The sequence below is a fragment of the Rhyacophila brunnea genome, unplaced genomic scaffold (genome assembly GCF_057557595.1).
Source record: "Rhyacophila brunnea isolate RB1 unplaced genomic scaffold, BYU_Rbru_1.0 scaffold_13, whole genome shotgun sequence".
NCBI classification, from domain to species: domain Eukaryota; kingdom Metazoa; phylum Arthropoda; class Insecta; order Trichoptera; family Rhyacophilidae; genus Rhyacophila; species Rhyacophila brunnea.
In genome coordinates this window covers 32,044,114-32,059,432 of record NW_028232785.1, presented here as the reverse complement: position 1 = coordinate 32,059,432, position 15,319 = coordinate 32,044,114, and the positions used below count along the sequence as shown (strand labels likewise).

Sequence of the window (15,319 nt, the reverse complement as noted above, 5' to 3'; positions counted from 1 at the left end):
TGGGTTCTGTAGGTAGATACATAAGCTAGATAACATTAAGATCTTCGTTGTTTTTTAGGTTTGCATTTATCAACAAAATAATAGTACAAAACAGGCATAGTCTTCACTGTCTGGAAAGCCCACGAAAATACTCTTGGTATTCCTCTGGTATGTATTTAGCGTTGTCACTAAATCACGATATTTTAATTTAGAAATATGATTTCTTTGGATTCTTAATTATTATAAGTATATCTGAAACAATAACAGGAATTCTTTCTATATTTCGTCGTTAACCAACTACCATAAAATCATTTTCTTCAAATGATGTTTATATAAAAAGAGTCTCTCAAAATCATCTCTTCAAACGTGAAACCACGCCATATTGTATATGGGAACTATTTTACCACACAATGTCTTTTTGTAATATAAATTAAATGGTGCGTTGGGTTATCATCTTTAGATGCGAATGATTTAAAAACCTGAAACGTCATTGATACAATGAATTTCCGCATTCTTTGACAAAATTACACCAGTCATTGAATGTGAAAATTCTCATCGTAGACAGTTTTTTTTTGCTTTATTATGCTTTGGTCATGGTCCCCACATCCCGAACCGGGGCCCCATGCCAGGATGTTTGGCGTGCCCCTTTACCTATCACTGAGGTTAAGGGCAGTATGATGTTCTACGTTAGTATTCCCCATATTATCCCCAAATGATATTCCGTAGAATCCCTGGGTTTGGCGAGGTAAAATGAATGGTATTCTGTGTATTTTTTGTAATTTTCAAATAAATCCACTTGAATTATTGAGTTGTTGGCTTATTATGAACCATTGATCGCGACCCCCTTTCATGGTAACATATTAACATGCGACCCTTCTACATATTGGATAAATAGCCATTTATATTAGTCAGGAAACACACTACAGATAATTATAAAATAAAATTCCAAATGTGAATTATCATCAAATTTAGATAATTTATTATATCACATAAAATTGCATCACATACATACAAATATTATAAAATCTTGGGTCAAGTTGACGCTAAGGTACAGATTTGGATTTCGCGTTATACACATTTTTATTTATCTAAAAAATCAAAAAAATGAATTATTCAAAATCATTTGAATTTGTGCTGCACAAGAGAAAAACCAATAATCATAGGGTGAAAAACATAACCATAAAATAAAAATTAATAATAAGATGGTATCATTTCACAAATTCAAATTGTATAGTTATTTTATTAATATGTACCTTTTAGGTGGAGAATTTATATTAATAAGTTATAAAATAGTTGGGGTGCATCGAAAAGATTAACAGTAGGCATAATAACAGAATGATTTAAAAAACGCCAAATATAAAATTTAATACTGTTCTAAAATCTAAAAAGTTTTTATGAATAAACACGGCATAAAATGAGAATCTCGTAAAATGAGTAATTTTTCAATTATTAGTAAACAAAAAAAGGTAGCCATTGTTTAGTGGGAAAAAAAATAAGCCCAAGCAGTACAGTGGTCATAATTCTATGTATTGTTTTTACATGCACTTCACAAGATAATTTTATTCATACAAAATATTATTTGGTAGTATGGGTGCCACTGGCACTGGAGACATATTTATAATTGCGGAAAAACTAATTAGAATTATTACAGTTCACACCTTCATCTGTCTTCTCCAATAGTATGTACATATCCCTGGTGTGGACGAATTATTTTTTTGCATGTACCTACTTACCTTAATAATTAAGGTACACCACACCGTACACCACGCATGTAAATCATTCATTTAGGTACAATAGCTATCGTCTTAATCATTTCTAAATACTTTTATTCATGATTTTATCAAGATACCGACTAAAGAGATATTTTTCTTATCGATAGTCAAATTTCATTTTTCAAAGCAACAAACTCATTCCAAAATAATATATCAACTTGATTTTTTTTGTAATTGTCAAAATACTTATAATGTTAGTACACAAATTTTAATTTTATTTATTTTTCTAATATTATTATCTTGTAATTTACATTCAAATATAAAATGGTCTTAAAAACTCTCATCATAACAATACAACAGCTGTAAACATTAGTTGAACTAAGCTAGCTCTCAGTTCTGTGTATTCAGAATTCAAGATAATTTGGCAACGTTGCATGAACGAACAAGTGTGTTGATCAAAATGATCAATGTAGAGACATTAAAAATAGATGATATTTTTTTGGGTATAAACATAATATTTATAGTTAAGTGATAGCTGACCATGTTTTAAATATAACGAAAAAGACAGCAAGTTGCTACCTCATCCATGTCATTATATATGACATGTGAAATAGTGATCGACGAAGGTCGTCTATTCACACATGAGCCGCTAAATGTGGTCGGATATAAATATATATATATATATATATATATATATATATATATATATAATACACAATAGGTGTCATCCAGCGGCGAAAGGAAGACTTGGCTGCTAATATCCTACGTAAATAGTACATACAAAACTTTGTCAGTTATACATATTTGTTTAATTAATTAATTAATAATTTACTGATGGTGTTAGTTAGTTTTAAAAAAAATCCTGCGGAACCAAGCCATAAAATTATGTTATTACATGATTTAATCATACAGAATTTTGGATAATTTATCGATGGAAGAATATTGTTTATTTATTTTGGTTTGGTATAGGCAAGGCTTAATGCATTTAAAAAAAACTTACCCAGCCATCTGTAATATGTAGTCTTAATTGAAATAAAACAAACAAGTATGACTGCAAGAATGCACTATTTTGTCGGATCGCCAATAACATTAGAATGTCGTTGGGTGATTATACATTCGCCTGCCAAATTAAGTCAAACATTGGTCAAACCTTTTCTGGCTTATCGTAATGATGTTACGATTACTTAATATTTATAATGTTATTTTCAGAAGCGTGAAAATAGTCTGATAAATATTAAGTATGAGAATAATGATGAGGCAGTCATCATCAAAGAGGAATTAGTTGAGAATGCTATTCACCAAATTAGTGATGAATTAACTGAACTTTGCTGCTCTAATCTACAATACAAGCCATTAGACCAGGTATGTTTAATTACAAATGTTTTTTTTAATGTCCGATGAGCCGAAGTCAAATTCTGGGCGCCCAATTCGGGCTACTTTTATCAAGTCACTGCTGGTCGTATAGTACGGAAAATGTTGACTTCTAATGCGTCAAATGCTGCTGGTTTATCAGCATAAAACAGTGACTACTCGAAACCTCACAGAAAATAATCCAGAGATGTCAAATCGCACAATCTACTATGCCAATTGACAAGTCGATTTCTAAATATCAATTAATCGCTAAATCTTGATTCAAATAAAGCGATAGTTGTGGTAGCTGTATAGCACTTCCTGTTGAAATCACTGTTCTTTCGAATGATCCCATATTTAAAACAAAGTATTAGTCATGGTTCGACAAGGATAACCATTGACCTTAACGTAAGCTTTGGTCCCATTTTTTAAGAATTGTGCGGCGATGCCACCAGCGTGTAAACCGCACCAAATGATGCATTTTTGAGGATGTTATGAATTATAGGAAGTCTTGGATTGCTATTTTTCTGTGTAGGAAATTTTCCTTATTATCAAAGCCGTTAAGCAAAAATGAGCGTCATCGCTAAACGCATTTTTGCGATAAAATGCAGTTATAAGTTGGGTTAGCATCAAGTAGAGGAGTTTGAGTGCCAAACTACTGAATGAAACCTCGATAGTAAATGTGAGGCATCAAGGCCTAAAGGCATTTAAAAAAAAGTATTTTTTAATTTTTAACGGATTTTCTAACTGAATACGGATACTTTGTTAGCATTGTTCCAGCGTGGTTCTATTCATAAAGATTTGCCGAGCGAGGTATACTGATTATTAGGTATGAGAATCGTCGGCTTAAGTCGAGGCGGGCTAGTTGTAGGGGTTTCCGCAGCTCTTTTTTATGCTTTAAAAAGAGACTGTCGCGGCTTCCGTTCACCGGAACTTCTGTGATGTTGTGAGGTGATTTGCAGCATTTGGAACGCAGTTTTGGATGCGGAAAGGCTCTAAAGTAACAAACTGATTCACACGGACGTGATTGCTGATCAGCAACTTATTAACCATAAATTACTCTATATTTTAACTACGTATAACATCCTCGGTAGCAGTTATAACTACGTAGTTTCATCCTGTAAGTACTACATCGTATCCGCATCAATGTCATCCATATATGCAACAGCAACCAATATCATTGATCAATGTCGAGTGCGCAATGATCTCCATTGACCGTGAGTGCCGGCTTCATTTTTTGATAAATAAAGTTCTATAATTTCACCAGTATGTGAACCGCAAATTGCAGTGCATTTATTTGATGTTATTGAGTCTGTAGAGTCTCACCTAGATTGGACTCCATATACGCCAATTTTGTCTATTAACCAATCCGTTTAGTCAAAAATGAGCGTCATCGCAAGCAAAGCAAAAAAAAAATAGTTGTGAAATCAAAACAAACAGAAAGGTAAATGACATTTAATGCAAATCGCACACAGTAGTCATGAAACTATTGTCCGGCAACTTCATCTTGGCTACGTGGCAAATCTGTGAACTACGTACAGCTAATCGAACTTCCGGTTTCAAATTAGGAACGCCCCCAAATTTTTCATTACATTTTTGACACTTCGTATTGGACGCATCTATCAATTTACGTAATTTGAAGCTTTTTATATTCAAAAGATGTCTAAAACAATACGAAATTATGTTCGAATTATTATCAGTAAACTTTTGATTTATTGCGAAGAAGAAACAGAGTCGTATTTAAAAAGCGAGCCTATACAATACTTTCAACAAGCCCATTTGACGGGTTCCTGTCATGTCAGGTATGTCAAAATTCAGTGTTGTAATACTAGAAATATTTCCCCAAATACTGGAAATTATGTTTGTATATTATAAAGTTATGTGTATCGTAATCCATTTTATTAATATTTTTAGACGTATAATAATTAAGTATAAATGATCATTAGTTAGATAATGAATTGTCCTACTTTTTCCTAATTATTTTCCTAATTTTTAAACCGATAAGTAGGTACATATTGTTTTAAAATTTATGTAAGGTGAATATAATTTAATTTATAGAAAATTATTTTCACAGTATGTGTTTCTACAACAATTTTATTAAAAATACGATATAAAGACATCATTTGTAAATTATAAAACATGTGATTGGGTCATCAATATAATATTGAATATGTTATATCTTTCTACTTCTTGTTTTTAGTCATAATTTGTGTTCTAGTTATTTAATTAATAAATACCTGCAGCAATATTATCAGTTAATGTGGGTTCAATGATACATTTCCTTCCAAATTCAATAATTACGCTGTATTAATTAACCTAATATAATAGTAATAATTAAGAGGTGAAATTATTTGAAAAAAAAATTCTATTGATATTTATTGAACAATAATTAGACTTATAAATTAATGTACTTATAAACTTACTGAGAATAGAATTGATATAAACTTAAAACCTAATTTCGCGGGATATGTTTTCTCAAAAAATGACAACACTGTGAAATATTCTATACGCGATAAGAGCGACTTCCTGTTGTTGCCTAAATAATGTTGTCGTACAGTAGCAATATTTCTCCTGACATATAATTTGAAGTCTCCCATGTGCTTTGTTATAAATTATTAATATTATAAAAACAAATACCTTCTTTAATGGGTGTAGTCATGTGCTGTGGTTAAAGATTCATCTCTGAAGTAAGATATTCTTGGTTCACTTCTCCTTGCATGCAGCGTATATTTTTAGTGTGGATAAGTTATTGTACCTCTTACCCTAATCTGTTGCAGACTAGACAAATAAAAGTTAATAGAAATTTGTATTCGAATAACTCTTTATCGTTAAGCGACCAATAATTTATAGACACGAGCGAAGTGTGCCGCAAAAGTGGGCAAGCCAAACGTTATTAATTTATTTGCACATTGATAATATTTTTAATAATGTTCCAAATTCACGATATATTGACATTTAACAGTAAAGGTTTCTACTGGGAATTATTAGCCACATTTTCTTCAATACGGAATAGTACCTGTCGTTAATAATCTATTAAATCATGTGGAATTCTGATGTATGAAATATTAAAATACTGTCAATGATCGAGGTTGCTTGATGAAGTTTGAATATAATTTTCTAGCCTTGCTTTTCAGCATGGCAGGCACTGTGCACCCTCTCCAACGACACACTAAAACAGAACATGATAAAATTATTGTTCTTTAAGATGATGTATACATACATATGCAGAGTAACAACGGTACCATCCCTCCAGGTAACCCACAAGACTGTAATAATTACAGAGGAATCACTCTCCTCAGCATTCCCGGGAAGGTATTGGCGCAGATTCTCCTGTACAGGATTAGAAGTCCCATGCTGGACGTTTTGCGTGCGCAGCAGAGTGGATTTGTCCCGGGGAAGTCCTGCTCAGAGCATATTTCAACTCTCCGAAGCCTTCTGCAACAGTACCAAGAGATGAATATACCTGTCGCCTGCTGCTTCGTGGACTATGAAAAGGCATTTGACAGTCCTCATCGTGAATCTCTGTGGCAAATTCTGCTAGGATATGGTGTCCCACGGAAACTGGTCGCCGTGATAAGTGCTCTCTACACCAATACAGAGTGTCGCGTGAGAGCAGCCGGAACATCCTCTGACCTCTTTGAAATCACGTCAGGAGTCAAGCAAGGATGTGTACTTGCGCCCTTTCTTTTTATCATCATGATGGATTTCATAATGCGTAAGACGGTTTGCCCCGACAGTGGGATACGCCTACATCATGATGACACAAGCGATCTATGCAAAGAAAGACTGTGCGACTTGGAGTATGCAGACGACGCAGTCGTGTTTGACTCGACGATCGAGAGGTTGGAGGTGACCGTGAACAGGCTAGCCGCGAACTCGATGCGTGTGGGTCTTCATCTGAATGCCGCTAAGACCAAATCCATGTGCAGTGCTGCTTGCATCGACGCCGACACTCCTCTGCGGGTTTCTGGTCTGCCCGTCGAGCTGGTGTCGAGATTCAAGTACTTGTGTGCCACGGTTGCCAATGATGGTGGTATTTCTGGTGAGCTTGGAATCCGCATGGGTGTGGCGGGCTCTGCGTTCAACCAACTTGGAGTCGCATGGAGGTCAAGGCTGTATTCTGTGAGGACCAAATGTCGTTTGTTTAACGCGTGCGTGCTACCTGTGCTCCTGTATGGCTGTGAGACATGGCATCTTACTAAGCTTCAAGAGTCTCGGCTTTTGAGCTTTGAGAATCGATGTCTCCGCAGAATCTTAGGGGTACATTGGTACGACCGCGTTACAAATATCCGAGTTCGTGAGCAGACACAACAGCCTTCGGTGATTGAAGTTATCACGAAGAGACGATTCACGTGGCTGGGACATGTATTCCGGATGCCGCCAAAGAGTGCAGCACTTCGTACCCTTGTGGCACAGCCTCAAGGGTTCCGTCGCCGTGGCCGGCCCTCCCTCACCCTGCAGCGATGCTACAAAAGCGACCTACGTGCTGCAGGTCTGACATGGCGGGAGGCACAGGAGTTGGCGATGGACCGAGTGAAGTGGCGCCAACTTGTGCTTGCCCTATGCCCCAACGTTGGGACGTGACAGGGTGAAAGAAGAGAAGAATACATACATATAAGTGCATTGTTTTGACCCACTTATCATTCATTCCGTAACAATATTTCACTCTCACTTCGCTATTTAATAATGTCTGAAGGTGCTGAAAAACAAAAGCGTCAAAAAAACAAATTGAATATTATAACTCATAATTTATTGATAATATTGATATCGATTATTACGATTTTTCTAGGTTTCTACCAAAAAAAATTTCACGAGGCATCACGATACAGATGAAAGTCACATGAAACAAGAAATCTTTGAACGGGATGCTCCGAAGGAAATTCGACTTATTCTTAGAAGAGTAATCCATTACTCACGTTATTTTATTTGCTGCATTTGTAACGCAGTTTTCGGATCCGGAAATGCTCTAAAAACTCACATGGACGTGATTCCTGATCAAAATCAAAGCATAGTAGTCTCGCAACATAGTAATGACAAAGTATATTCAAAGACAATTACTAGTGAAAAACCTTATAAATGCAATGTATGTTCATATGGATCCTCGTCATCTAGTCATCTTAAAAATCATAAAATGACACATACTGGTGAAAAACCTTATAAATGCAATAAATGTTCATATAGATCCACGACACCATGTCAGCTTAAAACACATAAAATGACACATACTGGTGAAAAACCTTATAAATGTAATGTATGTTCACATGGGTCCTGGAGACTCACTGATCTTAAAAAACATAAAATGACACATTCTGGTGAAAAACCTTATAAATGTAATGTATGTTCATATGGGTCCTCGAGACTCGATGATCTAAAAAGACATAAAATGACACATACCGGTGAAAAACCTTATAAATGCAATGTATGTTCATATAGATCCTCGACATCTGGTCATCTTAAAACACATAAAATGACACATACTGGTGAAAAACTTTATAATTGCAATGAATGTTCATATAGATCCTCGAGATCTGGTGATCTTAAAACACATAAAATGACACACACTAGTGAAAAACCTTATAAATGTAATGTATGTTCATATGGGTCCTCGAGACTCGATGATCTAAAAAGACATAAAATGACACATACTGGTGAGAAACCTTATAAATGCAATTTATGTTCATATAGATGCTCGCAACTTGGTAATCTTATAAAACATGAAATGAGACATGTTGGTGAATAACCTTTTTAAAACAATATTATTCACATTATGCAGAACTTTCTCATTCCTGAATAGTATCTTCAAGTGACCTAGTGTCGTGCACCTAATTTAAAGACCCCTGTGGAAGCGCTCCCAAAAGGAGTTGTTCCACCCAGCCGCTCGGTATGATCCTAGTAGTCAATGTGCCACCGGTTATATGACTACGACCCTCGACAAAGCAGAGCAATATGTAAATGTATATAGAAGTCCCGCAGTTTGCTCTGGCAGGTCCCACCACTTCTCAACTGTGGATAATGTAAGTCGGTCACAAGGACCAAGAAGAGTAATAGTAAGAATGTATATAACAACGACATAATAATAATCAAAATTAACGTAGATTCTAATATGACAAATAGACAAACAACATAATGATTAAATTCGAATAAATGAGATGTTGGTAATAGGTATTTCTTTAATAGTGGTAGGTATTTTGATGTTAAGTAAATAGATGATAGGTATATTAATATTAAGAATAGAATAATCATGTACTGGACTTCGAATTATGATAACAATAGAATTTAATATGATGAAATGTAATATGAATAATGTACCATGTAATTTCAATGATTAGGTATTATCAGTGTGTAGAATTGTAGACAGGCATTAATATATAGAATCGTAATGATAAGTAGAATATAACATTAGCCTAATTCGAACCATAAGTTAAATCAGATGTCGATTAATCATAATATCGTACCGATTAAAATCAGCGAAAATCTATCCGAGTCCAAGCCCCATACAAAGCATCAACATAGTATCTAAACTCTTTACATGGAACCCAGTATTCCCGATTTTCATACGTGGAGAAGGCGGCTTCTGCGTAAATCGAACCGCGGAAAATCTCACGGTTCGAATTACGACGACTCTGAGCGCGGCGTTTCCAGATCGGTATCTCGGCAGTTGTCTCCCTTGCACTCATGGGCCAATTCCCTATCTACGATTATTAAAGCCGTGAGATTTTCATACAATCAAATCATAAACGATAGCTCGAGTTCCACGCATCCGATCAGACTGAAATTTGTAATGACGTGATCATCTCTGGATAGCGGTGGACTCAGTTATACCATAGCCCGCGTAACTAGAAAGGGTTGCGAGATATCTAACCATATATGGCTCGGGACTAAGATTAATTTTCGCTTAGTAATGATAAGATAATTAGATGTAATACATATACATGTACTTAGCTTAGGTGGTCTAGTAATTTAATAAATTTAATTTTCATTGCTACGGTGTACGTTGCCCACGGGCGGCCCTCTTATAGGTACGAGCTTGTGACCCGCGCCGCTCGGCCATGACAAGAGAGACAAGACGTGGGGTGAACTCATGTTAGAGTTTTTGAAGCCGAACATTTTGATGTCTCATACACCTCCGTACGTGAAATTTTCGCGTGGTTAATGGAAATAGTAGAAAACAATACATTTTACGATTGACAATTACAGTATGAACAGGTACTGTATCGCGAGCTTGCAGCGAGACGCTATGCCCGCCTGTATGTGCCCACCGCCCGCCGCCACCGTATACAAATATTTTGAAAGGGTTTCGAGTAACCGATTTCGCGTTAATTCTAGACATTTTAATTGCTTACATTTATCTTACAAGACCGTTTGGTCTTCCTGAAAGAAACTCATCCATAGTTCACTCTGAGTGGCTATACGTCGCTCAGACTGTACTATGGAACTTGTTACATGTTCATTATAGCTTTGTTTAGAGGTAGGCCGCGCAATTTCATACAAAAATCGACATTTACGATCGGACTAAAAAGTTGTGACGTCACAAAATCGTCACAAGAAATGCCTGCTGAAGGCGTGCATTTCCTGGCCATGTCACTACCCCACATTGTCTTTGCGTAAAGTGTTTAACCCATGTGTGCTACCAACGCTCACGTAAGTATTTGAAACATGAAATGTAAGATGAAATTTAAAAAAATGGATAACTTGCGCAACTTGACATGAAAAGGTGCTTCTTGGGCACAACGGTTAAATATTGCAAAGAAAACTAATGGATAAGGAAGCAGACAAAAATACGCGATGTGATCGAGCTCGCTAAGCAGATGAAATGGTAATAGACTAGAGATGTCAATCAGTGATTGGACAACCGCTGAACAAATGGCGTCCTACAGTGGTCCCAAAAATTGGAGCACTAAATGCCCACAGGTACACCCTAAAACCCGCTGAATTCATAATGTTTGGAGAATGCACATGGCAGCAAAAAAACTAGATACCGAGAAGCAGGTAGCTTTATTGAGTTTCGAGAATAAACTTCAACCTGCTTCCATCAAATAGATTCTGGCTTCCTGGAAAGTAGTAAAATACCATCTATCTATAGAGTGCACACTGGAGACCTACGATATGTTGGTATGACTTGGAATTATTCTAAGAGACTTCAGAGCGACATATATTCTTGAAGGCGCAATGTGGTGTTGTGGCTAAAAAGGGAAAACAAAAAATATTATTTAAAAATAATGAATTATGTCAATTACATATTGCAATTTCTTTTAATGGGTTTACTGTCAATAAAGTGTGAAACTGCATTGTATTATTAATTTAATAAATGGCAAAATCATAAGTAAATATTTTACTTTTTAATAAATCTGGAGAGGTTTCGTCCGCTTCAGAGGTACATTATCAACTCCGTACCTATATGGCAGAAGCATATAAGTCATTTTTTCGCATTTTACAGGAGAAGGTTTTTAAGGTTTAAAGAAGTGTCACAAATCAGGATATGAAGGAAATTGGATTGTTTAATGTTATTATTATAAAATAACTAGTATAGTTTTGAAATATATTTAATAAAATAAGAAAATCAAGTAATTCAATGAGTTATTGAGCATTTAATGACATATGAGGTTTTGGCATAAAAATATTTTCAACATTTTGACATATCATTTACAATAATATATGTTTTATTATAGAAAACTTATAAAATTAAAACAAGATCTTGGAAATTAAATGAACACACGATAAAATGAAACTAACAGATTAATAATAGTTGGTAAAAACTAATATATTTTAAAAATATATTTATTAAAAAAAGAAAATTAAGTAATTACATGAGTTATTGAGCATTTAATGACATATGGGGTTTTGGCATAAAAATATTTTCAACATTTTGACATATCATTTACAATAATAGATGTTTTTTTATAGAAAAACTAAAACAAGGGCATGGAAATTAAATGAAAACATGATAAAATTAAACTAACAGTGATAATAATAGATAGTAAACAGTTGTTTATGAGTATTACTTATAGTATTTATATAAAAAATTAACAGGTATTTAAATTTATATAAAATGGATGATAAACCGGATCTATCAATGGCAATAAACTGATGAGATCATCTTTCTTAGATTGATTTATTGGCAGAGGACTGTTATAGCATTGCTTAATGTTAACAATGTTCCTTCTTCCTCTTGTCGTACGGCGTAAATCAAGTTGAAGAAATGGGTCATCTTCATGTAACGAATATTTATATTTTATTAAACCAAACTCCTTCTCATACCTGAACCATCTAATTTTGTTCCAAACGACATTTTCTCCAACTGTATTAATTTTTCGCTTCACCAGTTGATTAGAAAGTAGGCTTGAATAATTGTAAATCGCATCCTGAGACATCTCTTTAACAATAAAAGATTTCTTGCCCCTTACTGTTCTAACAAACTGATACCAATCATGGGGAATATTAATTTCTATGTTGGAAGTTTTCTTGGCTTTTTCAATACGTGAATGGTCAGTGTCACATTCAAGTCGCGTATGGCCTGGGAGCAAATATTTATGATCCATGACCTGAATAGTTGGTGATGTACTTACAAAGTAAGATAGAGCTGCAGTTATTATGTTATTTTTATTTTGTCCTGGACAAGAATCAGAGAATGCAATAACACTTTCAACAGTTGGAGTTAAGGTATTCAGATGACTTATCACACAAGACGCTATTTCGTTAGCTCCCCTTGCAGCGATTCCCTCGTGCCACATATAACATGAGGTTTGGTTCGATGTGCAATTTCTTACGGTCAAATTATATGTGTACAATTGCCTTTTATAGTACACAATATTTGAGTTAAGAGAAGGCGTTGGCAAACACTGCTGCAGGTCGAATGCTAAAAAAGCAATTTTACCTTGAGATTGGAGAGCTTTGGTCTTATCGTTTTTTTTTAATTCATAGCCTTCATCTGCCACTTGCTGATGGGCAATCTTGTCAATTTCCAATTTTTGTTTTATTTGTAAATCTGTAGCACATTTTAATTGAACATTATATGTATCACAAGTTTTGCATGTGTCTTTGCTAGGTACTTTAAATTTATATCCGGTGCTTCTAAAAATTGTAGCATACATACAATATGACACAGGAATCATATTTTTTTCCATTTGCATATCACAATACATTTCAAACATTTTTGATATGTTTAGCTGCCCGGACAGGTATTCTTTGGATGTGCGACGACGTGAATAATGACTTTCATGTTTAGGAAAGCTATTTATGTGTGCAGTAACTTCTTCCCTTTCATTTGTTTTTTTGTTTATGGGTTCGTGTTTTCCACGATTATCATTACCAATAAATCCTGTATCGGAAAATCGTTTTTTTGATATGATAAAATTTATTTTGTTTGCAGTGATTCCAAAGACATGTTGAAACATTTTTTTGCATACTTTATATTCCAGTCCCTCTGTATTGATAATTTTATAAATTATACTGATTTGGCGGTTTTTAATCTGGCCTGAGGGGTTTCTCCTCTTTCGTTCGTTTTTTTTTCCTACAATGTGAATGCAGTTTGATAGCGATTGATCATCACGATGAGACAATTCATTAAAATCTTTCAATAATTTTATTTGAAGCTCTTCATCCACCTGTTCATGACATTTTAGCCGACAACAGTTTTGCAGGAAAAATATGTCTTTTCTAGGTTTTTTAATTCCTTGCCTTGTGGTATAATCTAGGCCTAAACTCTTACGTTTTTTCATTTCTTTTCTGTTACACGTTTTCTTTTTAGTATTTTTCTCCAGTCTTTCAGTAATATGTGGCTCAACAAAGTTTATAAGCTGGTTATCATCTGGAAGGATATCAGGTCTGCTTAAATGATTTTCAATAACACTATTTTCAACCTCAGTTTGTTCCTCGATAACACAGATCTGATCATGTCCATAAGCTTCTTCTTCCACTACTTGTATTGTAATATTATCGGTATTAATATTTTCCAACAATGCTGCATCTAAAAAATAATATTAATTAGGATACCAACAAATCAACAAATTGAATAGAATTAACTATATTGATACTATAAAGAACTAAAAATACTGATATCGATTGACCAACATTATATTGCATTACTTACCATCTGTAATTTCAGAAAAGTTGTGATAGTCAGTGACAATTATTTCTTCACCTTCAGTATGGAAATTTGGACCTTGTGTATAAGCCCCACCTTCAAATTGTACTGGGCATACTTCAGATTCTGGATTCAAATAACTATTTTCCAATACTGGTGTGCCTGAAAGTAATATCTATTAATTATACTGAACCAAAAATATGCAGAAATTTTAAGCACATGACCCACAAAATGTATTGTCGGTTACTATTTGCAATCGGAACCATACATATATTGCCATCAACACATAATATTTTGACATAAAAGTGTTAAAATACATCAGAGATTCATTTAAAATCTTCTTAGGAGTATATTGTACACATTTTGAGGTTATAATTTTGTAACAATATGAATTAAACAAAAGATTAGTTTATTATTGCTTACCTTCAACTCCATGGATATTATTGTTTGCATTATTCAATATTCGAGCATTTTGCAAAATTAGTAAAGTTCTAGGGTTTTGATACATTGTAAAAGAGGTTATTAACACAAGCACAAAAAATCACAATTTTAACAGCTGCCAAAAATGCTGAACACCATAGATAAGTCTGCGCATGCGTAATTTTATATTATGCCAAAAGCGTATATGTCAGACATATGCTTTTGCCTTGTTAGATATTGAAATTTTATATTATGCCAAAAGCGCATATGTCAGACATATATGCTTTTGGCTTGTTAGAGCTTGAATTTATATGACATGTATTGTTTTTCCAAGTCGTTTTACGAGAAATCTATAGGTTTTAGAGATATATGCTTTTGCCATAACATAAAGTAGGCATTTTTTGACATATTGGCATTCAAATCTCAAAATCGCCAAAACACGACTTATATGCTTCTGCCATATTGGTACGGAACTTTAGAATTGTCTCTCTGAGGCGGAAGTTGATGAAGCACAAAAATATTTTGCGTTTAATTAAATTAACCAATATATTATATAATTAATCGTTAGGTAAGTGCATTATCGTGAGTAACACTCACCCACCTTATTAGGTTCACGGGCTGCTTGAAGGGTGGTTATATGAAACATTATAACACACAAGGGATACACTGATTTATAATGTTGAAACAAGTGTGGCTTCCTGTTGGCATGGTATATCCGCCGCGTGGGCAGCGGACCCTTGTGTGGTACCACCGCTTTCGCAGTTTTTTTTTATCA

At 34.5% G+C, this 15,319-nt stretch overlaps 1 long non-coding RNA gene across 1 annotated transcript; it reads right to left on the bottom strand.

Moving 5' to 3' along the window:
• Positions 1-13,771: 13,771 nt before the first annotated feature.
• LOC147077293 (uncharacterized) lies at positions 13,772-14,701 on the bottom strand. The gene is made up of 3 exons (XR_015069437.1): positions 14,548-14,701; positions 14,131-14,286; positions 13,772-14,007 (listed from the first exon to the last, which is right to left on the bottom strand). It is a non-coding gene; the product is annotated as an uncharacterized LOC147077293 (long non-coding RNA).
• Positions 14,702-15,319: the final 618 nt, after the last annotated feature.